The sequence below is a fragment of the Macaca mulatta genome, chromosome 9 (assembly GCF_049350105.2).
Source record: "Macaca mulatta isolate MMU2019108-1 chromosome 9, T2T-MMU8v2.0, whole genome shotgun sequence".
Classification (NCBI taxonomy): Eukaryota; Metazoa; Chordata; class Mammalia; order Primates; family Cercopithecidae; genus Macaca; species Macaca mulatta.
The window spans coordinates 58,788,138-58,814,715 of NC_133414.1; the positions used below are offsets into that span (position 1 = coordinate 58,788,138).

At 44.8% G+C, this 26,578-nt stretch overlaps 1 pseudogene; it reads right to left on the minus strand.

The window, feature by feature from the left end:
- Window positions 1-24,859: 24,859 nt before the first annotated feature.
- LOC708538 (survival motor neuron protein pseudogene) lies at window positions 24,860-25,898 on the minus strand (annotated as a pseudogene).
- Between the last annotated feature and the right edge of the window lie 680 nt (window positions 25,899-26,578).

Genomic DNA, 26,578 nt, shown 5'->3' on the forward strand with positions numbered 1-26,578 from the left:
TGGGATTATAGGCATGGGATACCATGCCTAGCCTTCTAGCTACTTTGAAATATACAATACATTGCTGCTAAGTATAGTCACCCTACGTGAAGTATTTTTCAACAGAAACCCTTTGCATGTCCCCCTTGTCTCCTCTGCTGAGGCAGACACTGGCACTGGGGCTCCTGCTGCTGGCTGGATAGGTCCCCATGATGAATCAGATGCTTCTCTCTCACACTAAGATCTTTCATGTCAGGAAGGGGCTCTTCTGGATGAATAGTGTCTGTGCTACATTTCCTAAAAAACTGTTTCCCCAGAAACTATACATAGCTTTCAGCCACCTCAGTGTTTCAAGAACACGCTAAGGGGGGACCCTCATTTGTCTTGCATGTTTTTGGATTTTTCTTGAGATGTTCTTGCAGGACTCAGGGCAGATAACAGACCAGCTTGATGAAGAATTTAGCAAGGCAGGCCCCCACTGAGCTGCTTCCTGTTCTCGCAGAGCTCAGATAAGCATTTCTGCTGGACAGTCACAGAATCTGGTCAAGGAGAGACTGAGTCACTGCTCAGTCATCCTAGAAGCTGCTGTTGATTTTTTCTTTTCTTTTCTTTTCTTTTTTTAAGATGGAGTCTCGCTCTGTTGCCCAGGCAGGAGTGCAGTGGCATGGTCTCGACTCACTGCAACCTCCACCTCCTGGGTTCAAACAATTATCCTGCCTCAGCCTCCTGAGTAGCTGGGACTACAGGCACCCGCCACCATACCCAGCTAAGTTTTTGTATTTTTGGTACAGACGGGATTTCACCATGTTAACCAGGATGGTCTCGGTCTGCTGACCTCATCATCCACCTGCCTTGGCCTCCCAAAGTGCTGGGATTACAGGCGTGAGCCACCACACCTGGCCCAGAGTATTTATGCAGAGACTGATGTCAGGCCTAAGTGTTGATAGTGGGTAGTAGTGGGCAGATGCCTGGCTCTCTCTCTTTCTTCTCATGAGCAAGTCAGTATCATACAGGTTAAATATATCTTTAAGTAGCATTTAATCTAAAAAATTTTTTTTAATAAACAAAGCAATAATTTATAAAAATATTGCATCCCCTATTTATCTTGCTGGAAACTATTTGTTCTTAGTAGAAATAAGATGAAAAGGTGTTTTGCTTAAAAAATAAGTGAGTTTCTCACCCTGTTTCTGGATCTCCTCTAGAATTGGCCTCACAGTTTGTGAACAGCCCAGGAATAGCCAATGTCTTAGCTTTGGAACATTTGCCACTTTCCAGCTACAGCCGGATCTTATATCTTGGTTTGGTTCCTGATGACTTTCAAATTCTCCTGATCCAAACGCAAGCACAGAAGCACGAGCACATTGTTGGTGGCAATACAGACTGAAACACCCTCTTTGGATGGCAGTGCCTCACACAGGACTTTATTCTCCAGGTGTGCACAGGTACACACAGGTGCCCAAAGGATAAACACACAGATTTATTGTAGCATAATTGTTTTACCAAGCGATTAGAAACATCCTAGAATGTTAACCAAATCAAAAAGGTTTGCTCTGCTTATTAGGTTTGGTGTACAATATGGAGGTGACATCTATCACTTCCAGTGTATTATAGATACTTTAGCTCGAAAAATGACATCTGTACCTACATGGACACCAAAAGGGACTGGTTAACGAATATTGCATATACAGGGGTGTGGGGCGGCTCTGGGGCCAGGGATGACCGTGACCGTGGTTGTGGTAGCTCCAGGACAAGCACGTGGACCCCAGGAAGCACTGTGAAATGGGCTGGCTCTGGAGCCAGCCAGGGGGACAATTGCAAGAGATGCTCAGAAGCACCACTGGAAGCTCCAATGTGGGCGCCCCTGCCAGAAGCAGAGAGGGGTACAGAGAAGCTACAGAGAAGCCCTTCTGATGGGCCAGGGAGCAAGCGGACTCCTTCCAGGCTCCAGGAACACCAAGAAGCAATATGAAACCTGTTCATGAGAGGAGTCAGGAATGCCTTCGACCAAAGAAACGAGACCTCCCGGTGACCAGAGAGGATATGGGGAGAACTACCAGCTGCTCCACTAACCACACACCCTCCAGTGATGCCTCCGAATGCTCCCGAGGGGTTGTGGTGGCCGGGCCAAGCCAGGCAGGAGCCGGAGTCAGCCGGGGGGGGCGGGTAATGGAGCTGAGGCCATCACCAGTCTGACAGTGAACCAATATGGCATGCTGTATAAGTGACTATGCGGCCTGCCACCTTCTCACCAACTGGCCTCCCATCTGTGTTGAATATGAGCCCCTTACCCCCGGAAAAAATAAATTGCATATACAGTTGATTAAATGGAATGCTCCATGCAAAAGGGCTGGGCGCAGTGGCTCACGTCTGTAATCCCAGCACTTTGGTAAACCGAGGTGGGCAGATCACCTGAGGTCGGGATTGTAAGACTAGCCTGACCAACATGGAGAAACCTCGTGTCCTCTGAAAATACAAAATGAGCTGGGCATGGTGGCTCATGCCTATAATCCCAGCTACTCAGGAGGCTGAGGCAGGAGAGTCACTTGAACCTGGGAGGTGGATGTTGCAGTCAGCCGGGATCATGACATTGAACTTCAGCCTGGGTAACAACAGCAAAACTCTGTCTCAAAAAAAAAAAAAAAAGAAATGATGAAAATATCTGGACATGGTGGCTCACACCTGTAATCCCAGCACTTTGGGAACCGAGATGGGATGACTGCTTGAGTCCAGGAGTTCAAAACCAGCCTGTCTCACCAAGAAAAAAAATGTATTTATTTATTTTTGAGACAGGGTCTTGCTCTGTCACCTAGGCTGGAGTGCAGTGCCGTGATCTCCACTCAGTGCACCCTCCACCTCCTGGGCTCAAGTGATTCTCCTGCCTCAGCCTCTCGAGTAACTAGGATTACAAGCACCTGCCACCACACTTAGCTAAGTTTTGTATTTTTAGTAGAGACGGGGTTTCACCATGTTGGCCAGGATGGTCTTGAACTCCTGACCCCAAGGGATCTGCCCGCTTTGGCCTTCCAAAGTGCTGAGATTACAGGCGTGAGCTGTCCCGTCAGGCCTCGTAACAGGTTTTTCTTTATGGCTGCTGCCTGCCTCTTTCCTGGCTCACTTCTTCGTGTCCCACCCAGTGTTCCCTGTGCCTCCAGATAAAGGAACTTTCGCCAAATCCTTGTCTCAGGGCAGCTCCTAGGGGAACCCAAACTAGGACATTTCATGCCATTTTTATAAAGCACAAAAATAGGTGAAATTATTCTGTGCTATTAGAAGTCTGGGTGATGATTGCCCTCGGGTGAGAGGAAGGTAGAGACTAGATGGGGACAGATGGGGGTTTCGGGGGTGCTGGTAATGTTCTGTTTCCTGATCTGAGTACCGGTTAAATGACTGTGTTTTTTATTTGTGAAAATTCATTGAGACATACAGTTATAAAAGGTGCAATTTTTGATTGGATTATTATAACTATATAAAATACTTTTAAAATTATTCAGTTAGTTTTGGTGCAATGCAGTAGTTTTTTGTTTGGTGTTTTGTTGTTTGTTTTTAGAGTGAGGATCTTGCTCTGTCATGCAGGCTGGAGTGCAGTGGTGCAGTCATAGCTCACTGCAGCCTCAACCCCTCCTGTGCTTAAGCAATCCTCCCACTTTGGCTTCCAAAGTAGCTGGGATTGCAGGCAGGAACCACCACACCTAGCCAGAGTTTTATTTATTTATTATGTTTATTTTATTTTATTTTACTTTTTTTGAGACGGAGTCTCGCTTTGTCGCCCAGGCTGGAGTGCAGTGGCACGATCTCGGCTTACTGCAAGTTCCGCCTCCCAGGTTCAAGCCATTCTCCTGCCTCAGCCTCCCAAGTGGCTGGAACTACAGGCGCCGGCACCATGCCCAGTTACTTTTTTTTTGTATTTTTAGTAGAGATGGGGTTTCACCGTGTTAGCTAGGATGGTCTCAATCTCCTGACCTTGTGATCCGCCCGCCTCGGCCTCCCAAAGTGCTGGGATTACAGGTGTGAGCCACCGCCCCCGGCCCTCAGTTTTATTTTTTACGATGAAGGAATGGTAAAAATTCTTATTCATTGGCTTTTGCAATGAAAATAGAGATCATACATTTGTAATAAGTAAAACAACAAATGATTTTTATAATTATTTTTCTGATCCACATATGGCCAGAAAATAGGAAGAGACAAAGGCCGGAGGGACGAAAAGATGTTTCCAGGTAGCAAAGGAGAGGACAAAAAAGAGAAGAGGTAGGCGGGGTGCAGTGACTCACGTCTGTAATCCCAGCACTTTGGGAGGCTGAGGCAGGCCGATCACGAGGTCAAGAGATCAAGACCATCCTGGTCAACATGGTGAAACCCCATCTCTACTAAAAATACAGAAATTAGCTACATGTAGTGGTACACGCCTGTAGTCCCAACTTCTTGGGAGACTGAGGCAGGAGAATTGCTTGAACCCAGGAGGCAGAGGTTGCAGTGAACCAAGATCATGCCATTGTACTCCAGCCTGGTGACAGAGCAAGTCTCCATCTCAAAAAAAAACAAAAGGAAAGAGAAGACAGAGAGAGGATATGGTAGACACAGACCAAGGAGAGAGAAAAGAGCAAGTGACAACAAAACATGAATACAGGAAGACAGACTTTTTATCTCCATGCTGTCAGAATGGATGTAAGGATTCCTCTCCAAAGCGGAAATGCATAGGCATTCATGTAATGCCCTCTTTATTCTACATTCAACAAAGACAAATTTCTAAAACCTTGTTTTACATTCAACAAAGACAATCTCTTTTGAGAAAGCAGCAGGGTCAATCCCCATTTACAAAGGGTAGTGCATCTCTTTTCACAGCATCATGTTTCCATCTGGTGGCCTTTTAGGATATCATGGACAAGGACTCAAGATTTAAAGCTAAGGCAGGGCGGATATTTCCTGCTGGCATCTGTCTGGTTTGAGCGTTAAACCCAGGCCTCAGATGGGGAGTCTGCACTCCTATGGCAGATTGTGAAGAGAGGCGTGGAAGAAGACATCTAAACCAACCCTGTGAATTTCATTTTAGGGTGGACTGAACAACAACATTCACATCAAAAACAAGCATATTATCATGAGATTTATTAACCTTCGTCAGCCACTCCTACTAGGTCTTCCTATAGATATTAATGATTTAAAAAAAAAAAAAAAAGCACTAACACCCAAAGTAAATTTTTCTGGGAGATTCCAGATAGGCCTGTCATGAAGTTGAATTGTTCACTGTAGTGACACTGAAACATTTATTGCAATACATTACAGAACAGGTTTAAACTGCATAGGCACACGTGCACATACACCCGCCTACTCCAAACTCATGTCTGAGTTCTCTATTCTTCCTCAATAAAAAACAAAAGCTTTGCTGGTATTTTTTTAAGTGTAATTTAGGGATTTAAGATGGGGCAAGAAAAAATATCTGAAAGGCCCTCCACTCCATGCTGTGCCCTTATAAATGATAGAACAGATAGAGAAATTAAATTACTGACTATACCACTTGGCTCGAAGTCATAAAGGGGAGTGCTTGGGATCACAGAAATAAACAAGGAAACTCTTAAGAAGCCATGGGAGAAGCCAAGGCCCAGGTAACCTGAGTCTGCACCCCCCTGGGAGTGCTGCTGAATCCTGAGACTCAGGTGGAGAATTGGAAACCAGAAAACTAGTGTGCACTGAAGAAATGCCAGATGTCTGAGGGAGCCCACTGCTATGAAAGAGACATGACAAATAGAGCAAATGAAAAATTTCTATACAATCAAAGGTCAATTAAAGCAAGTACATTTAATACTTTCAGCAAAACAAGGAAAAATGAAACCAAGCAATGATGAAAAAGAACCAGTTAGAGATCTCAAAACTTAAAGCCCAAGTTATTGAAAGAAAAAACTCAAAAGATAGGCTGAGTAACAGCAGAGACACACTGAAGTGTCCTTTAGCAAGACGGAGCATTCAGTTGAGGGAATCTTGCAGGTTAAAGCACAAAGAAAAAAAGGTGAAAAGGTTAACAGCCATAAATCTGGGTGACCGGATTCAAGCTTTTGTCCAGTAAGAATGCCAAAGACAGAGAGAGAATGGGAGAAAGTAGTATTAATTAATAGCTAAAAATTCCCCAGAAGTGAAGAATGCTATGAAAATAGAGAGAAAAATGTTAAAAGCTACCAAAGCAAAAAAATAGTTTAAATTCAAAGAAATAAGGATCAGATTTTCCTCATTAGTTTCATTAGCAACACTGGATACAGGCCAATGAGGCAATGTCTTCAATGAGCTGTTGGAAAATAACGAATTTATGCTGAATTCTATAACCCAGCTACAGAATCACTTAAGGGCGCACTGAAAAAAAGCCATTATTTTCTTTTTTGAGACAGGGTATTGCTCTGTTGCCCAGGCTGGAGTGCAGCGGCATGATCATGGCTCACTGCAGCCTTGACCTCCCTGGCTCAAGCGATCCTTCCACCTCAGCCCCCCAAGTAGCTGTGACTACAAGAACCTACCATCACGCCTGGCTAATGCACTTCATTTTTGTGTAGAGACGGGGCTTTCCCATGTTGCCCAGGCTGGTCTCCAACTAAGGGGCTCAAGTGATCTGACTACCTTGGCCTGCCAAAGTGCTGGAATTATAGGCATGAGCCACCACACCTGGCCCAAAGGCACTTTTGAACATTCAAGATTTAAGGAAGTTTACCACCAACAGATTCTGTTGAAAAGAACTACTTGAGAAGTCCTCCTGCAAGAAATGACATGAATCCAGAGGAAGAAGCAGTGTGACAAAAGTAACACTTCTCTAAGTAATCAGCCAATGCTATTATTTAACACTAAAATATTGATTGCCAAGGATGCATAAAATAACAATTTAGAATTCTCGATTATATCCACAGGAGAGTTGGGGAAAAGAAAAACACTGAGAGGAAGTGAACATTTCTTATCTTGTTCGGAAAGAATCTATATGTACTGTTTACCTTTAGTTTTTGTTAGCCAATATTATGTATGGATATAAAAAATTAAGAGTAACTATTAGAAAAATAGCAATGAAATGTATAAATTTCAAACCAGCAGAGGAAATAAGATGGAACAAAGAAATTTCAATCAACCCAACAGAAAACAAGAATGGGGACCAAAAAAGAAACAGAGCATAATCAATAGAAAACAAAGATAGCCTGGACGCGGTGGCTCACGCCTGTAATCCCAGCACTTTGGGAGGCCGAGGAGGGTGGATCACTTGAGGTCAGGAGTTCAAGACCAGCCTGGCCAATATGGTAAAACTCCGTTTCTACTAAAAGTACAAAAATTAGCCGGGCTTGGTGGTGGGCACTTGTAATCCCAGCTACTTTGGAGGCTGAGGCAGGAGAATCACTTGAACTCGGGAGGTGGAGGTTGCAGTGAGCCGAGATCATGCCATTGTACTCTAGCCTGGGTGACAGGTGAGACTCTGTCTCAAACACACACACACACACACACACATAAACCCACAAAGATAATAAAGTCTAAACAAATAAGTGTTCATAAAAAATGGGCAATAAGAAAAAAAATCAAATGAATAGCAAATAGGCAATTTATGTGAAAACACTGTTCAAGGAAATTAAAATTGCTAAGAAAGAAAAAATGCTCGATCTCACCATTTATCAAGGAAATACAAATAAGAGGGCATTGAGATGCTATTTTAACTGATTAGATTGACAAGTATTTTTAATGTTGATAACAAATGTTAGCCAGAGTTGGGCAAACGGGTAATCTCATGTCCCACCGGAGGGAGTGCGTATTAGTGCAGTCAATTTGGAGGGCATCTGACATACCCGTTAAAACCAAAACATTTGCATGTGTGTGCAAGAAAGTATAGTCAAGATTACCTTAGCAGTATTGCTGGTAGCAGTAAGATATTAGCAATGATCTAAAGGCCCATCAATGGGAGAATAACTACATGAACTATAGTATGTTCCTACCACAGAATACTCTGCAGCAGTTCAAAACAGTAATTTAGAATATTTACTTCCCTTCCTTCCTCCCTCCCTCCCTCCCTCCCTCTTTCCTTCCTTCCTCTCTTTTTTTTCTTTCTTTCTCTTTCTTTCTCTCTCTCCCCCCACTCTTTTTTTTTTTTTTTGATAGAGTCTTCCTCTGTCTCCCAGGCTGGAGTGCAGTGATACAATCTCAGTTCACTGCAACCTCTGCCTGGTAGGTTCAAGCAATTCTCCTGCCTTAGCCTTCCAAGTAGCTGGGATTGCAGGGACCCACCACCATGCCTGGTGACTTTTTGTATTTTTAGTAGAGACGGGATTTTACTATATTGGCCAGGCTGGTCTCGAACTCCCGACCTCAGATGATCCACCCGCCTTGGCCTCCCAAAGTGCTGGGATTACAAGTGTGAGCCATTGCACCTCGCCAGATTCATTTCGAATAGTATGAGTAGACTTACTGTAACTATTTTAAAATTTTCAGAAGGAAAGGAACAGAAATCTATTTTATATGTGTAAAACCACATAAAACAATACCACCATCTTTTCACAAAGCCCTTTGCCCTTCCCGCTTGCCCTCTTCTTTCTCCTATGCTGTTTGCCACCCTCTTTTTGCCCTCCATCTACCCCAAAACTATTTTCCCCATCATCTTTTTCCCAATCCTCTTTCCTACCTCCTCTTGCCACTCTCTTTTCTCCTCCCACTTGCCAACCTCTCTTCCCTTTCTGTCTACCCAAAAGCTTTTTACCCACCGTTTTTTTTTCTGCACCCTGTTTTCTCACAACCTTCTCTCCCTCCCGCTCGCCACCCTCTTTTTCTTTCTCCGACTTGTCACCCTCTTTCCCCCCTCCAACTACCCAAAAACATTTTCCCCCACGGTCTTTTCAGAAAACCTTGTCTCCCTTACTCACCACTCTCTTTTGACCCCTGCTGCTCACCACCCTGTCTTCCCTCTACATCCACCTCAAAACTTTTTTCCTCACTGTCTTTCCCCACTCACCATCTTTTCACAAAGCCTTCTCCCCGCTCCTGCTCACCACCCTCTTTTCCCCACTCCCACCCCTCTCCCACATGCCACCCTTTTTTCATCCTCCATCTACCCCAAAACTATTTTTCCATCGTCGTTTTTCCAAACCTCCTTCCCACCTCCTGCTTATCACCCTTTTCCCCCTCCATCTGCCCAAAAACTTTCCCCCCACTCTTTCCCCACCGTCTTTTACACCTCCTGCTGGCCACGGTCTTTTCCCGCTCCATCCACCCAAAAACTTTTCTCCCCACTCTCTTTTCTCCCCACTGTCTTTTCACAAAACCTTCTCTCCCTCTTGCTCGCCCCCTTTTTGCCTCCTTTACCACCCTCTCTTTATTCCTCCCACCCGCCACCCTCCAGGGTCAGGCCCTGAGTCCTGGCAGTCTGGCCGCACCCCACCTTCAGCAGGGAGAGGCGCAGGGCTGGGAGGGGCCTGGAGTCTTGCCTGGGGCATCACTTTTGCAAATTCATTTTGGGCAGGCCTTGGTTTCCCTGGCAGCGATTCCAATGGAAGCTAGCTTCAAGCCTTGCAACACCTGCATTTCCCGGCCAGGCAGGTGTCACAGCGGCGTCTCTCCTGCCCCAGGACGTGCACGGTGCTTGGCACAAGGGCGGCAGCGATGCCAGCTTCAGCAGCGCAGAATGGCCGCTCAGGCCCAGGCCCAGGCCCCGGCCCGGGATCGCGGGTTCGCGGGTTCGCGTTAGTGCGGCTCTGCCGGGGTGGGCGCAGAGCTCTGGGAGTTCTCCCCAGGCGCGGGTCGGGCGGGGGCTCCCAGGAGCCTCTCGGAGGCCGCAGTGGGCGGCCCATGGGGACAAGCGTCCAGTCAGCTGCAAAGCCGGGGTCACATGTGCGTGCACTAGGGGAAGGCAGCCTGGGGTCGCTCCTTGGGGCCATCTGCCTGCAGGCTTGTTGCTGAGGTGCAAGGGCGTCAGGCAGCGCAAAGCGCCAGGAGAGTGGGGGATCTGCACGGAGGCCCTCTGTGAGGGCACCACCGTCTCCCCAGGAGACAGTCAGGGTGGCACTCTGGCGATGAGGCTGGGGTCCCAGTCATCGCCCGGACACCACTCCCTTCCCTTGTCTCCTCAGCATCATATCTGGGGGCCACCTCCGTGTCTGAAGTTTGCAAGTCTTTCTCCGGAATGGTGAAATTGTGCGGGGGCTCTCCCTGGGCAGCTTCCTATCGCGGATGCTGCTGTTTCTTGGCTTCTGAGTGTACTGGTCCTGGACATTGGCCCATTCAAAGGCGGCCACGGGGCAGCCCTGGCTCACATCATGCACACTACTGTGCTCCTCCTCGACATCCCCTGACCCATCGCAGCCACCCCAGCACCAGCGCCAGTGCCATCAGCAGCCCCCGCAAGCAACATCAGCGCTGCGTCTCCGTGCCAGCCTGGGACACGCATGTCGTGGGGACTCCCAACTGTGCGCCACTGATGCACCGTGGTGGGGCTGCTGAATGCACAACCCAGCAAGGAGCCCCGCGGGCTTTGGGGCTGTTGCTGATGGCAGTCCCCTTGTTTTGTTTTCAATCACATATCACTTTTATAAGTACACACACATGAAATATCATTGGAATAACATATTCTTAGAACTTTTTTTAGTTCCAAGTGCATCTTCTGTATCACTTTTGACTTCAAATCATCAGTGCCCTCATTTTTCCACACATTGCTTTCTGTTCCACCAAGAGAAAGGCACAACAGACTATCACCCATGAGCCAAATATGGTCCTTCCCTTGCTTTTGCAAATAAAGTTTTGTTGGAACGCAGTTACAACCCTATGACTGCTTTCAGACCCTGACAGAGTTGAGTGGTTGCAGCTGAGCCTGTATAGCTTACAAACCAAAAACATTCCCTATCTGGCCCATTGCGCACAACATTTGGTGGCCCCTGATTGAGGAGCACAGGAAGTGAAGCGTTTCTTGCAAGCGTGTCCACTCATCCCGGGGATGTTTTGTTTTGGTTTGTTTTCTGAGATGGGGTCTCATTGTTGCTCAGGCTAGAATGCAATGGCACAATCCTAGCTTTCTTCAGCCTGGAACTCCTAGGCTCAAACGATCCTCCCACCTCAGCCTCCTGAGGAGCTGGGACTACAGACACATGTAAGCATGTCCAGGTAATTTTTAAGTTACTTTATTTTTTTGTGGAGATGAGGGAGGGTCTCACCATGTTTTCCAGGCTGGTCTCAAACTCCTGGGCTTCAGTAATCCTCCTGCCTTGGCCTCCAAAAGCTGTGGGATTACAGTTTTGACCCACTGTGCCCGGCCTGCGATGGTTTTTAAGTCCCATTTTTAGGTCCTGTTTTAAGTTTGTAAGTACTTGGTTGTTGCTTTGCAAGAAAACCTGGACTTGCAGACCTCCCTGCAGGGATGAATATGTGTTTGCCTTGCCAGCATCACACAGGCATTCGGCTGCTTTGTTCCCAGCCTTCCTGTGTGCACACTAGCTTTTCAATTCCAAGCTGAATCACAGTCCAATCTTTCTGAAGACATTTAAAATAGCAGCTATACTCCACATGTGAAATAACCACGCCCAAATCTTAATTGAAGTGACAATGCTATGAACCTCTGTGGCTGAGTCTGTATGAGACCAGGTGGGACAGCCATGTCACAGTTGTGATTAGAAGATCCACCTAAATTTCAGGTACATGAAAATGTGAAAAATCAAGATGTGTGTCTTTACATTGATGAAATACTGCAATGCTCCTCCCTTGGGTTATAAGCATGTGTGGTTAAATCAAGACAGTGCGTGTGAAGGCTGAGCCATGTTGGGGACACACTTGGCACTCAGTAAATGTTGTTGAGATGAATTTGATGGAGGGATGGTGACATTGCCCTCCTGGCAAACCCACCTGAGATAAAGCAGGAGAGAAGTCTTGTAGGGAAATCCCGTGGAGAAAAGGTCCAGCTGCTGGGAGGCAGGTATGTGGGAGTTGTGGGGAGGAGGTTTCTGGGTATTGTCTGTGGGATGGGCTCTGGAGTTCAGCTGTCATCTCTTTGTCTTATTTATTTGTTTGTTTGTTGATTTATTTATTTATTTATTTTTGACGGAGTTTCACTCTTCGTTGCCCTGGCTGAAGTACAGTGGTGTGATCTCGGCTCACTGCAACCTCCGCCTCCCAGATTAAAGCGATTCTCCTGTCTCAGCCTCCTGAGTAGCAGGGATTACATGTGCCTGACACCACGCCCACCTAATTTTTGTATTTTTAGTACAGACAGGGTTTCACCATGGCTGTACTCGAACCAGGCTGGTCTCGAACTCCTGACCTCAGCTGATCTGCCCACCTCAGTCTCCCAAAGTGCTGGGATTACAGGCTTTTTGTCTTTTAAGCCTGGCCAAGATAAATGCCTTCTGTTTGAAAAGGATGATTTTCAGAGAGACAGAACTTCCTTCCTGTTTCTAAAGGAAGCTTGGGCCAGGGCCCCTTGAGCTCAGGGGAAGGCATGAGTGTGAAAGCGATGGGGGTGGGTGGTTTTCATAGCCGGATGATGTAGAACACATCGTGGAAGGGTGGCTGCAAGTGGCTTTGCTTAGCTTGGCCACCTGGAAGGAGGCTTAGGGTCTTCCATGTGGCCATGGCTTTGAGGGGATTAACCCAGCCTCTTGGTTCCAGTTATGTATGTGTTCTTGAGTCAAATGGGTCTGGGTCTATATCTATGGTGACTCCAGCATCATAGCCAAGCCTGAGTCCTCCTCTGTCTGCAGACGGATGACATAGAGGCCATGCCAGGGATTTCTGTCCCCACATCACACAGCCAATGTCATGACATTGAACAGTGAGCCAGCTGATGAAGGGGTCTGTGGGGGACCTGGACTATAAAAGAGGTAGAGCACTGGGTCTGTCACGCATCTCCTGGGTCCCTTCATTTCCCTTGGCACAGGGAAGTTCCTCTCCTGGGGAGGAGAGGTTTGCACCCTGCCCCTGCTTCTGCCTGCTTCTCTGCCTGGTTGTTATGGCCACTTGGCTCAGCCTCCCTTGCAGCTGTGGCCTCATGGGAAACTCAAAGGCTCAGGAGGATCCAGAAACCAAGACTTTTGGGACATGGAATTTGGCAATGCCCTGGTCAAAACCACCCAGAGGGAGAAATCTTGACAAAGATCTCCTAAGACTGCACATGGCAAAATGTTTCCCAGTCTCCAGCATCCCTTTCCCAGCACTCAAGGGAAGACAAGAGAGGTTAGTGAGTATGTGATCCAGGGCTGCATCTCCTGTGAAATCTTGTGATTTATAAGATCCAGCAAAGGCTTTAGTCACACTGGAAAGAAACTGTGGAACAGGGGATTCCCTGCTGCAGTGCGTGTATTCCAGCACAATCGGGAAAGACTTCAGGAAGAACAAGGAAGCCATGCAGAGGCGTGGCCGACCCAAACACCTTGCGGAGTCTTGGCTGCCGGTGGGAACCAGAAGCAATGGTGTTGGCTTCTCCAAGTCCACATGTAATCGATCTACCTAACTATATATTTACATTTTTTGCTTTTTTAAAGAAACATTTTAGGATAATTTTTTTTTTCTTTGAGACAGAATCTCGCTCTGTCGCCCAGGCTGGAGTGCAGTGGTGTGATCGTGGCTCACTGCAAGCTCCGCCTCCCAGGTTCACACCATTCTCCTGCCTCAGCCTCCCTGGTAGCTGGTACTACAGGCACCCACCACCACACCTGGCTCATTTTTTGTATTTTCAGTAGAGGCGGGTTTCACCGTGTTAGCCAGGATGGCCTTGATCTCCTGACCTTGTGATCCACCCACCTCGGCCTCCCAAAGTGCTGGGATTACAGGCATGAGCCACTGCGACCAGCCGAAAGAAATTTTAACCTAAAGATAGACAGAACTCAGCAATCGTCAGCACGCTCTAATAGCCATCAGCCTATCCCTTCTCCCCTGTAATATTAAGCTGAAGCAACATGCAGACATTATATGATTTCATCTGCAAATATTTTAATGTGTATCTCTACAAAAAGGGTCTCTTTTCAAGAAACGTAACCAGAACATTGTTCTTGTGTTCTGTTTAATATGAAGCCTCAGTGTGGTTAACATCAGGACTTGGAGTGATGAATAGTGTTCTCTGAGCTGGTCATTTCCTTTGTAGTGTTTACCCTCTGTGCCCAGTGCTGGTCAGTGGCTGGGACAGTTGGTCAAGGCTGAGTACAATAATTCAGCTCCAGTCAGACTCTGCTGTTTATCTCAATCTCTCTCTGACTTTTGAGACAGGGTCCTGCTCTGTCACCCAGACTGGGGTGCAGTGATGTGATTCCTGCCTCCCAGGCTCAAGCGATTCTCCCACCCCAGCCTCCCAAGTACCCGGGACCACAGGTGCACACCACCACACCCAGCTAATTTTTGTATGATTTGTAGAGACAGCGTTTCAGCATGTTACCTAGGCTGGTGTCTGTGTCTCTCTCTCTAACATTTTATTTTTATTTATTTTTAATTTTTATTTTTTATAGAGACAAGGTCTTGCCTTCTTGCAGAGGCTGGTCTTGTACTCCTGGCTTCCCGTGATCCTCCCACCTTGACCTCCTAGACTCCAGAGTTCTAATCAGGAGACACTCACGGAAGAACAGGGTAGGTCTCCTGGGGATGCTCTGGGACTGGAGACTTGCCTCAGCCTCTTTATTTTTTATTTTTTTTATTTTTTATTTTTATTTTTTTGAGATGAAGTCTCGCTTTGTCACCCAGGCTGGAGTTCAGTGGCGCGATCTCGGCTCACTGCAAGCTCTGCCTCCCAGGTTCACGCCATTCTCCTGCCTCAGCCTCCGAGTAGCTGGGACTACAGGCACTCACCACCATGCCCGGCTAATTTTTTGTATTTTTAGTAGAGACGGGGTTTCACCGTGTTAGCCACGATGGTCTTGATCTCCTGACCTTGTGATCCACCCACCTTGGCCTCCCAAAGTGCTGGGATTACAGGCGTGAGCCACCACACCCGGCCTCAGCCTCTTTATTTTAAACCTTGGTCTAAAGTCTTCCGTGACCTCCCGGCTGAGTTCAGATTACACAAGCCCCAAATCCCCTTGTAGCAATAGAAAACTAGTCACAGAATTCTGGGCCTAGCTGTATACCTACCATCTTGCCCTTGAGAACTCAGTGCCTTGAAGGCAAGGGTCCTGTCTTGCTCAAATCTTATCCCCAATACCTGTCACAGCTTGTCGCACATAGTAGGTGCTCAGATCAGTTTTGTGAAATGAAGCAGAGAAGTCAGGGCACCTGGGTTCATTCACCAGATTTTTTTTTTTTTTTTTTTTTTTTTTTTTTTTTTTTTTGAGACTGAGTCTTGCTCTGTCGCCCAGGTTGGAGTGGGGTGACGGGATCTTGGCTCACTCAAGCTCCGCCTCCTGGATTCATGCCATTCTCCTGCCTTAGCCTCCTGAGTAGCTGGGACTACAGGCATCCGCCACCACGCCTGACTAATTTTTTTTTGTAATACTTTTACTAGAGACGGGTTTTCACCGTGTTAGCCAGGATGGTCTCGATCTCTTGACCTCGTGATCCACCTGTCTTGGCCTCCCAAAGTGCTGGGATTACAGGCGTGATCCACCATGACTGGCCCATTCGCCAGATATTTACTGAGCACCCACCTTGTGCCAGCCACTGTGCTAGAATCAAGGAAGACAGCAGTTGTAGAAAAGGGGAGGAAAATCCTTATCTTCTCAGAGCTTACTTTCTGCTGGAAGACAAGGAATAGGCAAGGAGATGGATGAATATATGCTGTGGGACCAAGCATATGCTCCACCCTCACCTTGCTGGATGACCTGGGGTATGTCACTCCACCTCAGTGAGCCACAGTTTTCCATTTCTGTCAAATAAGGAAGTAGGGCAACATGGTCTCCTTAGAATTCAAGACATTCCCAGAGGGTCTGCAAGGCTTTGTCAAACATTGAATTGTCTTCCATCCAATATCAATGCTTTAAGCATACTGAGGATCCTGTTTGTTGCTTGGACTTAATTAAGCTCAGGTTGTGTGGGCAGGAAACTCAATGCTCATGTTTCAGGAAAAGCACTGGATCCAGTGATTGCCAAGCCCCGCCCCAGCTCAGTTCAGCTAATCGGGGACCCCATGCTTCTGCATTATCTTTTTTCTGTTTGTAAATGGTCACATCCTAGGTGCTTCAATGTTGAGTTCCAGTTGAATCAGCCCTTCCAAGGTCACTGCCCAGGGTATGGGGCATCCCTAGTCCTGGGCTGTGAACCCCTGTCTATCCTTGTTACTCTCACCAGAACCTAAGGCTCAATGGAAGATAAATGGCAGGGGTCAGAAATGTGGGAGTTTGCGTGTGGGGAAACCCAGGGGCTCCAGCATCACTTGGAGGATGAGAAATCAATGGAGATACATGGGGGGTCTTTGTCTGGGCTGGTGCAGGAGCACTTCTGTTTTTCACAGACAGCCCTCATTCCTGCACAGCCATGATCCTCATTCCTTAGCTGGGTATCCCAAAGTTAGAAAGAAAAGATCACCAAAGAGCTGGGCATCGGGGTTCTGGGTCAGGCTGGACTTGCCTCCAATCTCAGCCCTACTGTGGGGAGCAGTGGAACCCTCATATGCTGCTGGTGGGGCAACCGATTTACAAAGACAAGTTTGGCAGTTTTTTGTGTAACTCACCCTTATCGTGTGACCCAGCAACTCCACTCCTAGGGATCTACCCAAGAGAAATGAAAACATATTCTCACACAAAAACTTACACACAAATTTTCATAACAACATTATTCATAATACTCAAGACTGGAAACAACCCAAATGTGCACCAGCTGAAGAAAGGACATGTAGACATTTGCGGTCCATCCAAGCAACAGAACTTGATTTGTCAATAGACAGGGATGAAGCCACAATGGACATTCCAACATGGATGAACCTCAGAATCATTACATTATGTGAAAGAAGCCAACCACAAAATGCCACATAGTATATGATTTCACTTAGAGGGAATGTGCAGAAAAAGACACATCTGTAGAGTTAGAAAGCAGATTGGTGGTTGCCTAGCGCTGGGGGTGGGAATGGAAGATTGACTGCAAACAGGCAAGAGAAAGGTTTTTAGAGTAATAGAAATGTTCTAAAACTGGCTTGTGATGATGGTTGCCCAAATCTATAGATTTACTGATCTAACTGTACATTTATTGTGAGTAAATTTTATGGTGTGTAAATTATACCTCAGTAAAGCTACTGAAATATGCAAAATAAAACCAAAACTCACCCCTTGATTCTTCCTAGCTGTGCAGGCTGGGACAATCAACTCCAGTTCCCTGAGCCTCAGTTTATTCATATGTAAGATGGGGGTGTAGTAATGGATCCTCGAAATGAGCATGCCAGGAGGATTCATATAACAGAAAATACATGGAAAGACCTTTGCTGGGAACCTGGCACCTGCACCAGACCCTCACTTATGTGGACTGTTGGTGTCATTTCCATGGAACCAAGGAGACTGTAGCCACAGATCTCCTCCTTGCTGAACGTTGGTGGGGGCTGGTGGTGGCTTTGTTCACTGAGCATTTCCAGTGCTCGGCATTCACTGTGCACTGTAAACATTCTCTGAGATCATGGATAAGTGAACAAAACAGAGCCCCTCTACAGGTGTCCAGCACCCTTTGGGGAATCAGAGGAGAAAACAGGTATTTGCAACCCTGCGTGATGGGCACATGGGGCTGTAGGAGCCCAGGGAGAAACAAACTGGCTAAAATGGGCATGTGAGGGGCTCCTCAGAGGTGGCTACACTTGTGTCCTTGCATGAACCCTGCTGAGCCTGATTCTAAAACGGATCAGGACAGGAAGAGCTTTCAAAGAGTTTCTGTTTCAATATTCTTTTCAGTGCTGAGGAAATAGGCTGAGAAAGGGGTAGGAACTGGCTCAAGCTCTGTGGTGGAAGTGGGATTTGAATGCTGTCTGACCTTGAAACCTGTGTTAGTATGAATCCTCCCAGAAGCAGGCACCAAGTTAGGATGAGATCAGCAGAGATTTACTGGGGATGCACCTATGCAGGTTACAGGAGGGGCCAGGAGTGATCAGGGAGAGCCTTCAGACTGCCATGTGAGAAGGGAGAGGGGTAAGGAAGGAAGGTAGGACAGGAGGAGTCCGAGACATAGCGCAGCTCCAGGAAGATTTGACCAGATCAGTTGGGAGTCTCTGGTGGACTGTTGACTGTTAGAGGATTACCTTGTCCTCCAGGAACAGGCGGCACTAGTAGCCTGACATGCTCGATTCTGGCTGGGAGCAGCCTGTAGGAAGTGTGGCCTCGGTGACCAGGCTGGAGTGCAGTGGTGCGATCACGGCTTACTGCAGCCTTGACCTCCTGGGCTCAATTGATCCTTCCACCTCAGCATCCCGGGTAGCTGGGACCACAGGCATGTGTAACCATGCCCAGCCAATTTTTTGATTTCTTGTAGAAGGTCTTGTGTTACCCAGGCTAGACTCAAACTCCTGGGTTCAAGCAATGCACCTGCCTCAGCATCCCAAAGTTCTCAGATTACAGATGTGAGCCACCGGGCCCGACCACTTGGTTGTATTTCTATTGGATAGTGCTGGTCTAACACAGGTTTTCTCAGCCTCTGCACTGTTGACATTTGGGGCTGAATCATTCTTTGTGTTTTGGGTGGTCTTGTGTATTGTACCATGTTCAGAAGCCTCCCTGGCTGCCAGCTACTAGATGTCAGTAGCACCTAGTTAATCCTCAAGGCATGGCAACCCAAAGTTTCTCCAGACATCGACAGAATCACCCCCCTTGGGAACAGAGCACATGTTGTGTAGCCACAAGAGCCTATGGCTTACCACATGTCCAGCACTGGTATTAAGGACAGGGTGTTAGGGATGCAAACAGGGAACGAAAAGTCCTGCCCTCATGGCACTTACTTTAGTGGGAAGTAGAGACAATGAATAAGTAAATATACAGTGCCCCTGGCAACATGTGCTGTGGTAAACAGTGAAACAGGAAAGGGGACCAGGAGCACAGGGTGGTATGTGCTAGCAGGCTTCCTGTTGTGTGTATTTCATCAGGGAGGCCTCACAGAGAAGTCAAAGAGTGAGGAAACAAGCTGGATTCTGAGACCAGTGTTCGAAAAAGTGGGAGGGGCCAGTGCAAAACCCAGAGGCGCACATCACTGTAAAGAAGGAAGGAGATCTCTATGTAGTGACATGAAAAGACTATTAATCAGTGAAAAATTTGTAAAGGGGGGCCTTGAACTTAAACTAGGAAAAATGATATACATCTTTCTGGTGAGGTGGGTAAACCTTTTTGAAAACAGCTTTATTGAGGGCGAGGCACAGTGGCTTACACCTGTAAACCCAACACTTTGGGAAGCTGAGGTAGTCGAATCGCCTGAGGTCGGGAGTTAGAGACTAGCCTGGCCAACATGGCAAAACACTGTCTCTACCAAAAAATACAAAAATTAGCCGGGCATGGTGATGCATGCCTGTAGTCCCAGCTACACGGGAGGCTGAGGCAAGAGAATCGCTTGAGTCTAGAAGCCAGAGGTTGCAATGAGCCAACATCATGCCACTACACTCCAACCTGGGTGACAGAGCAAGACTCCATCTCAAAAAAAGAAAGCAAGAAAACTTTATTGAAATATAATTCCCATGCCATAAAAGTCACTCATTTAAAGCCTAAAATTCAACGGTTTTTATTATATACACAGGGTTGTGCAACCATCACCACATTTGCTTTAGAAAATGTTCATCACCTCTAAAAGGAACCCATACCCTGTAACCATCACTCCCAAATTCCCCCAGTCCCCCACTCAACCCTAGGCAACCACTAATCTACTTTCTATCTCCAAATTGGTCTATTCTGGACATTTCACATAAATAGAATCACATATGATTTTTTGTGACTGGTTTCTTTCACTTAGCATAATGTTTTCAAAGTTCATCATGTTCTAAGATATATCAGTACTTCACTCCTTTTTATTATTGAATAATAGTCCCTTGTAGCAATATATCTCATGCTGTTTATCCATCCATCAGTTGATGAGCATTTGAGTTGTTTCCAATTTGGGGCTGTTACATATAATGCTAAGATGAACATTCAACTGCAAGTTTTTGTGTAAACATATGTTTTCCTTTCTCTCTGAAGTAGCTTTGCTGGGTTATGTGGTAACTCTTATGTTTAGCAATTTGTGGCACTACCAAACCCGTTTTCTAAATGGTATGGATCATTTTAGAGTCCCATCAACAATGCATGAGGGTGCCAATTTCTCCACACCCTTGCCAATACTTCTGTCTTTTTGATTAAAGCTATCCTAGTGGGTGTGAAGTAGTATCTCACTGTGGTCTGATTTCCATTTCTCTAAAAACTAATAATATTGAGCATCTTTTTAATGTGATTCTTGGCCATTTGCATACATTCTTTGGAGAAATGCCTATTCACATATTTTGTCTATTTTTAGTTGAATTTTTTATTGAGTTGTATGAGTTTTTATATTACATATTCTAGATAAAAACACTAATGGATATATAAATGGCAAATATTTTCTCTCATTTTGTGGGTTGTCTTTTAACTTTCTTTATGGTATCTTTTGAGACACAGAAGTTTTTAATTTCAGTAAAGCCTCATTTGTCTATTTTTCTTTTGTCGTATTTCAAAAGCTTGGCCTAAGGCACAGTAGTAAAGATTGACTTACATATTTTTCTAAGGGTTGTATAGTTTTAGCTCTTATATTTAGGTGTATTGTCCAATTTCAATTTAATTTTGTATATGGTGTGAGGTAGGGTCTAACTTTATTCTTTTGCATATGGATAACCAGTTGTTCCAGTATCATTTGTCAGGAAAACCATTCTTTCAAAATTGAATTGTCTTGGATCCTCGTTAAAAATCAATTTATTGTAAATGTGAAGGTTTATTTCCAGACTCTTTATGCTAGTGATCTACCTATGCCAGTACCACACTATCTTAATTACTGCAGCTTTGCAGTAAGTTCTGAAATTAGGAAGTGTGAGCCCTCCAATTTGTTCTTCTATTTTTAGATTGTTGGCTATTCTGAGCTCCTTGAATTGCCATATGAATTTTAAGTATGCTCATTTTGCAAAAATGTTAGCTGGGATTTTGACGGGGATTATATTAAGTCTGTCGATTTGGAGAGTATTGCAATGTTAATACTGACTTCTAATCCATAAATATGTACTATTTTTCCGTTTATACCTAATTTATTTCAACAATGTTTTACAATTTTTAGAGCACAAGTTTTGTTCTCTTTTGTTAAATTTATTCCTAAGTATTTTATTCCTTTAAATGGTATTATAAATGGAATCACCATCTTAATTAATTTCAGATTGCTCAATACTAGTGTATAGAAACACAACTGATTTTAATATATTGATCTTGTACACTGCAACTGTGCTGAACTGTTTATTTAGTTCATTTAGTTATTTAGATATTCCTAAATATCTTCTATATAAAAGCTTTATATACAAGATCATGTCATTTACAAATGGAGCTTTACTTCTCCCTTTCTAATCTATATGCTCTTGTATTTCCCCCCTGCTTTGCCATTTTTTTGAGAGAGAGTCTCCCGCGATTGCCCAGGGTGGAGTACAATGGCTCAATCTTGGCTCACTGCAACCTCTGCCTACTGGGTTCTAGCGATTCTCCTGCCTCAGCCTCCCAAGTGGCTGGGATTACAGGTACCTGCCACCACACTAGGCAAATTTTTGTATTTTTAGTAGTGACCGGGTTTCACCAAGTTGGCCAGGCTGGTCTTGAACTCCTGACCTCAGGTGATCCAACCACCTCAGCCTCCCAAGTGCTGGGATTACAGGCATGAGCCACTGTGCCCTTCTTATTTCCCTTTGTTGCCTAATTGCCCTGCTCTAGAACCTTCAGTACAAGATTGAATAAAAGTGGTGAGACTGGACATCCTTGTCTTATTCCTGATTATAGAAGGAAACCTTTAGGTATAATGTTAACCGTGGGGTTTTATAGATATCCATTATCAGGTTGAGGAGTTTCCCTTCTATTCCTACTTTAGGTGGGTTTTCTATTTAATCATGAAGGGGTGTGAATTTTGTCAAATGCTTTCTTCAGTGTCTATTGAAATAATCATGTGATTTTCTTTCCTCTTTTATTCACATATTACATTAATTTTTGTGCATCGAATCAATCTTGCATTACTGGGATAAATCCCACTTGTACGTGGTATGTAATCCTTTACATATGTTGATGGATTTAGTCTGGAAGTATTTCCTCAGGATCTCTGTGTCTATAATCATAACAGACGATCTACAGTTTTCTTTATGTCTGTCTGGATTTGGTATCAGGGTAATACCGGCCTTATAGGACGAGTTGGGAAGTGTTTCTGACATGGGTAAATTTTTAAATGTATTTCAGGATAGGTAAAGCCTCAGAGTGGGAGAAGGGTATCAGAAAGTAAACCTAGGTGAACAGAGAGTGAACACTTATGGAAGTGCAAGAGTCAGAGAAATGAGCCACACACAAATCTTTTACATTTTTTTCTACCAAAGGATATGAGATATCACTGAACTCACTACAATATAAGCATGTTTAAAGAAGCAGTTATTTTTAAAGGTGTGGTTTTGTTAGTTATCTCCACTCCATATGCATGATACTCCAGAGGCATCTGAAATCCAACATACTCAAAACTTACCATTTTTCCCACAAACCTCCTGCTTTCCTGTAGTCCTCATCTTGATAAAGAGATGCCTCATACCATCTCTCAAAATGATCTGTCAATCATTTTGGATTTTCCCCCAACCCCATGACACCTAGAAATGACCAATTCTAGACAATATGACTTCTTAATTTTTTTTTTTCTTTTTGAGACAGAGTCTCACTCTGTCACCCAGGATGGAGTGCAGTGGCGTGATCTCGGCTCACTGCAACCTCCACCTCCTGGGTTCAAGCGATTCTCCTGCCTCAACCTCCTGAGTAGCTGGGACTACAGGCATGCATCACCACACCCAGCTAATTTTTGTATTTTTAGTACAGACAGGGTTTCACCATATTGACCAGACTGGTCTTGAACTACTGACCTTGTGATCTGCCCGCCTTGGCCTCCCAAAAGGCTGGGATTACAGGCATGAGCCATTGTGCCCGGCCTCTTAATATTGTTTAAATTTGTCACCCATGCCATCTACACTGATTAGGACTTAATTTATGGCTTCATTAGCTCTCAACTGAGCAATTTTCATGGCCTAGTTTTGATCCTCGATTCTTGCCTTTCACTCTTTCAACCCATCTGTCCATGATGCCAATGTTTTTTCTTTCAACTTTGAAAAAAGTTTATGAAAACTAGATTAGGATATCATATTTTTACATTATTCAGCAATGATGTTTAAGCAAGGGGAGAAGTCACACAAAGTTCTAGATAATTTATGTTGGATTTTAGAATGCATTGCCATGAAACCTCAACAACGAAGGAACTAAATGAGGGAAATGAACTAAGTTAGTCTAAACAGGAAAAATTTCCTTATTGGATAGATTTCATGTTTTGAGCAGTAGAACTGAGCAGAAATTAGAGGTTCCTATATGCCCCCCACTCCCACAGCCTTCTTCTATCACAACCTGCACCAGAGTAGTACATTTGTTACACCTGATGAACCCCACAGTGACACATCATTTTCACATAAAAATTGAAGTTTGTAATTTACATTAGGGTTCACTCTTGATGGATTTGAACTAATGCGTGATGACGTGTATCCACCATTACAGTACCACACAGAATACATACGCTGTGCTACGATCCCTCTGTGCTTTGCCTATTCATTCCTCTCTCCCCTCAGATCCTGGCAAACACTACACTTTTTACCATCTCCATAGTTTTACCCTTTCCAGAACATAATTCAGAATTTTATAGTTCACAGCCTTTTCAGATTGGCTTCTTTCACATAGTAACACACATTTTTAAGGTTCCTCCATGTCTTTTCATGGGTTGATAGCTCTTTTCTTTATGGTGCTGAATAACAGTCCATTGTCTGGGTATACTCCAGAGTTTATTTATACATTCATCTACTGAAGGACATCTTAGTTGCTTCCAAGATTTGGAAATTATGAAAAAAGCTTCCATACACATCTGTATGCAGGTTTGTGTGTGAACATGTTTTCAATTCACTTGGGCAAATTCCAAGGAGCATAATTGCTGGATTATACAGTAAGAATATGTAAGAAGTTGCCAAACAATCTTCCAAGGTACCATGTTGTATTCCCACCAGCCGTGAATGAGAGTTCCTGTTGTTCCCCATCTTCACCAGCTTTGGTGTTGTCAGTGTTTTGGATTTCAGCCATTGTAACCGTCATGTGACAGTACGTCACTGTTGTTTTAATTTGCATTTCCCTAATGACACATAATGTGGAGCACAGTTATCTTTTGAAAACGTAGAGCTGATCATGTTATTTCTTGCTTCAAGGCCATAGAATGACTTCTCCCTGTCTATAGAATAAAACTCAGACTCCTTAGAAATGCTCCCAATATTATCCATCTCACATTCCTGCCCCATTTTACTTATCTACATACCTCACCTCATCTTTTTTTTAAATTTAAAAAAATTAAATATTTTTATTATATCCTTTTAAACATACAGAAGAAAAAAGCAGTACAATGAACAGCCATGTCCACCAGTTAGATTCTGTAACATTTTGCCACATATGCATCACATCACATTTTGTTAAACCATTTTAAACACTTTAAGACGCTCTAACACTTCATTCCTAAATACTTAAGTATGCAAATTAAGACAGTCTTTTATAAACTACAACACCCTTCTCATAGCTCATAAAATTACCAATAATTATCCAGTATCATTCAAAATCTAATCCATATTCCAATTTTCTCAACTGCCTCACCACAGTGCTGGCCTCCCACTCTCACCCCAGTCTTTTACAGATGGTTTTTCAAAATAGGGCCCAATAAAATATTTCACATTGCATTTGGTTATTACATAACTTTTAATCTAGAAGAGTTACCCACTCTACTCCCTTTTTTCTTTCCCAACACTGGTATTTTGAAGAAATGAGGCCAGTTATCTTCTATAACGCTTCACATTCCAGATCCGTCTGATCGTTTCTTTAGTGGTGTCATTTAGTGCTGCTCTATGCCAGCATTTCTCCTTAATTTAAGGAATGTGAGCATCTTCCTTCTTTTTGATTTTGTCTGAAACCCATGTAATAGCCAGTATGATAGCCTCTCATGTACCACAAAATTAACATACTTCCCAAAGCATCAGCCTCATCAAGAGAATCTGGACATATGGGAGGTGGTGGGGGAATTTTTGGTGGTCTAGAAGGAAATGGAGGCAGCCAGCATGATAGTAAGTGAGGTGGTGTTGCTGGCAGGGGTGGTGGTGGGCCATTGAATTTTAGACCTGGCTTTCCTGGTCCAAGTCTTGGCCCTGGCATGGGGGGTGGTGGAGGGAGAAAAGAGTTCCACGGAGCAGATTTGGACTTGATGTTATCTGATTTATTTCCAGGAGACCTGGAATTCTCACTTTCATCTGTTGAAACTCGGCTTTCATTTTCATTCTCTTGAGCATTCTGTTCTATATTGTTAGCTACTTCAGAGATTGGGGAAAGTAGATCCAACAGATTTTGCTCCTCTCTATTGCCATATCGAGAGTAAACCACAACACAGGTTTCTCTCTTAAAATCAACTGAAGCAATGGTAGCTGGGTAAATGCAACCGTCTTCTGACCAAATGACAGAATATTTGTCCCCAACTTTCCACTGTTTTAAGGGAGCTGCAGTATTCTTCTTTTGGCGTTTATTCTTCTTAGCAGGTTTTCTTTTAGGTGTGGTTTTTGGTTTACCTGAAGTTTCACAAATGTCACCATTCTTTAGAGCATGCTTAAATGAAGCCACAGCTTTATCATATGCTTTTATCAGTGCCGTATCATCCCAAATGTCAGAATCATCGCTCTGGCCTGTGCCCCGCCCAAACAGCAGGGAATCCTCCTGCTCCCGGACCCCGCCACCACTGCCGCCGCTGCTCATCGCCATGGTAAACTTGCGGGTGCACCTCACCTCATCTTGCAACATCTCTGGTACTTCTATCCTCTAATCACTCGCATCTGCAGCTTCACAACACATCAGCTTCTATGTTGTTGCTCCTGCTCTGCTCTACTTACTGTCACGTGCACACGTGGTTACCTGACAAACACCTAATCATCTTTCAACATTCAGCTCCAATATCAACCATTCCACAGTTTTTATACCTACCCCTTTTACACTACCACCTACATCACATATTGCACCCATCACAATTTCTTTATTTTATTTTATTTATTTTTGTTTTTTGAGACGGAGTCTCGTTCTGTTGCCCAGGCTGGAGCACAGTGGCGCGATCTGGACTCACTGCAAGCTCCGCCTCCCGGGTTCACGCCATTCTCCTGCCTCAGCCTCCCAAGTAGCTGGGACTACAGGTGCCTGCCACCACGCCTGGCTAATTTTTTATATTTTTAGTAGAGACGGGGTTTCACCGTGTGGGCCACGATAGTATCGATTTCCTGACCTCGTCAGCCACCCTCCTTGGCTTCCCAAAGTGCTGGGATTACAGGCGTGAGCCACTGCCCCTGGCCCATAACAATTTCATTTTTTCCTAAACTGAAGGGAGCACCTCTGATCTCTATCCCCTACCACAGTGTTTTGCACATGTTGGTACTCATTAAAGCTTTGTTCAAGGAAAGAACAGATAG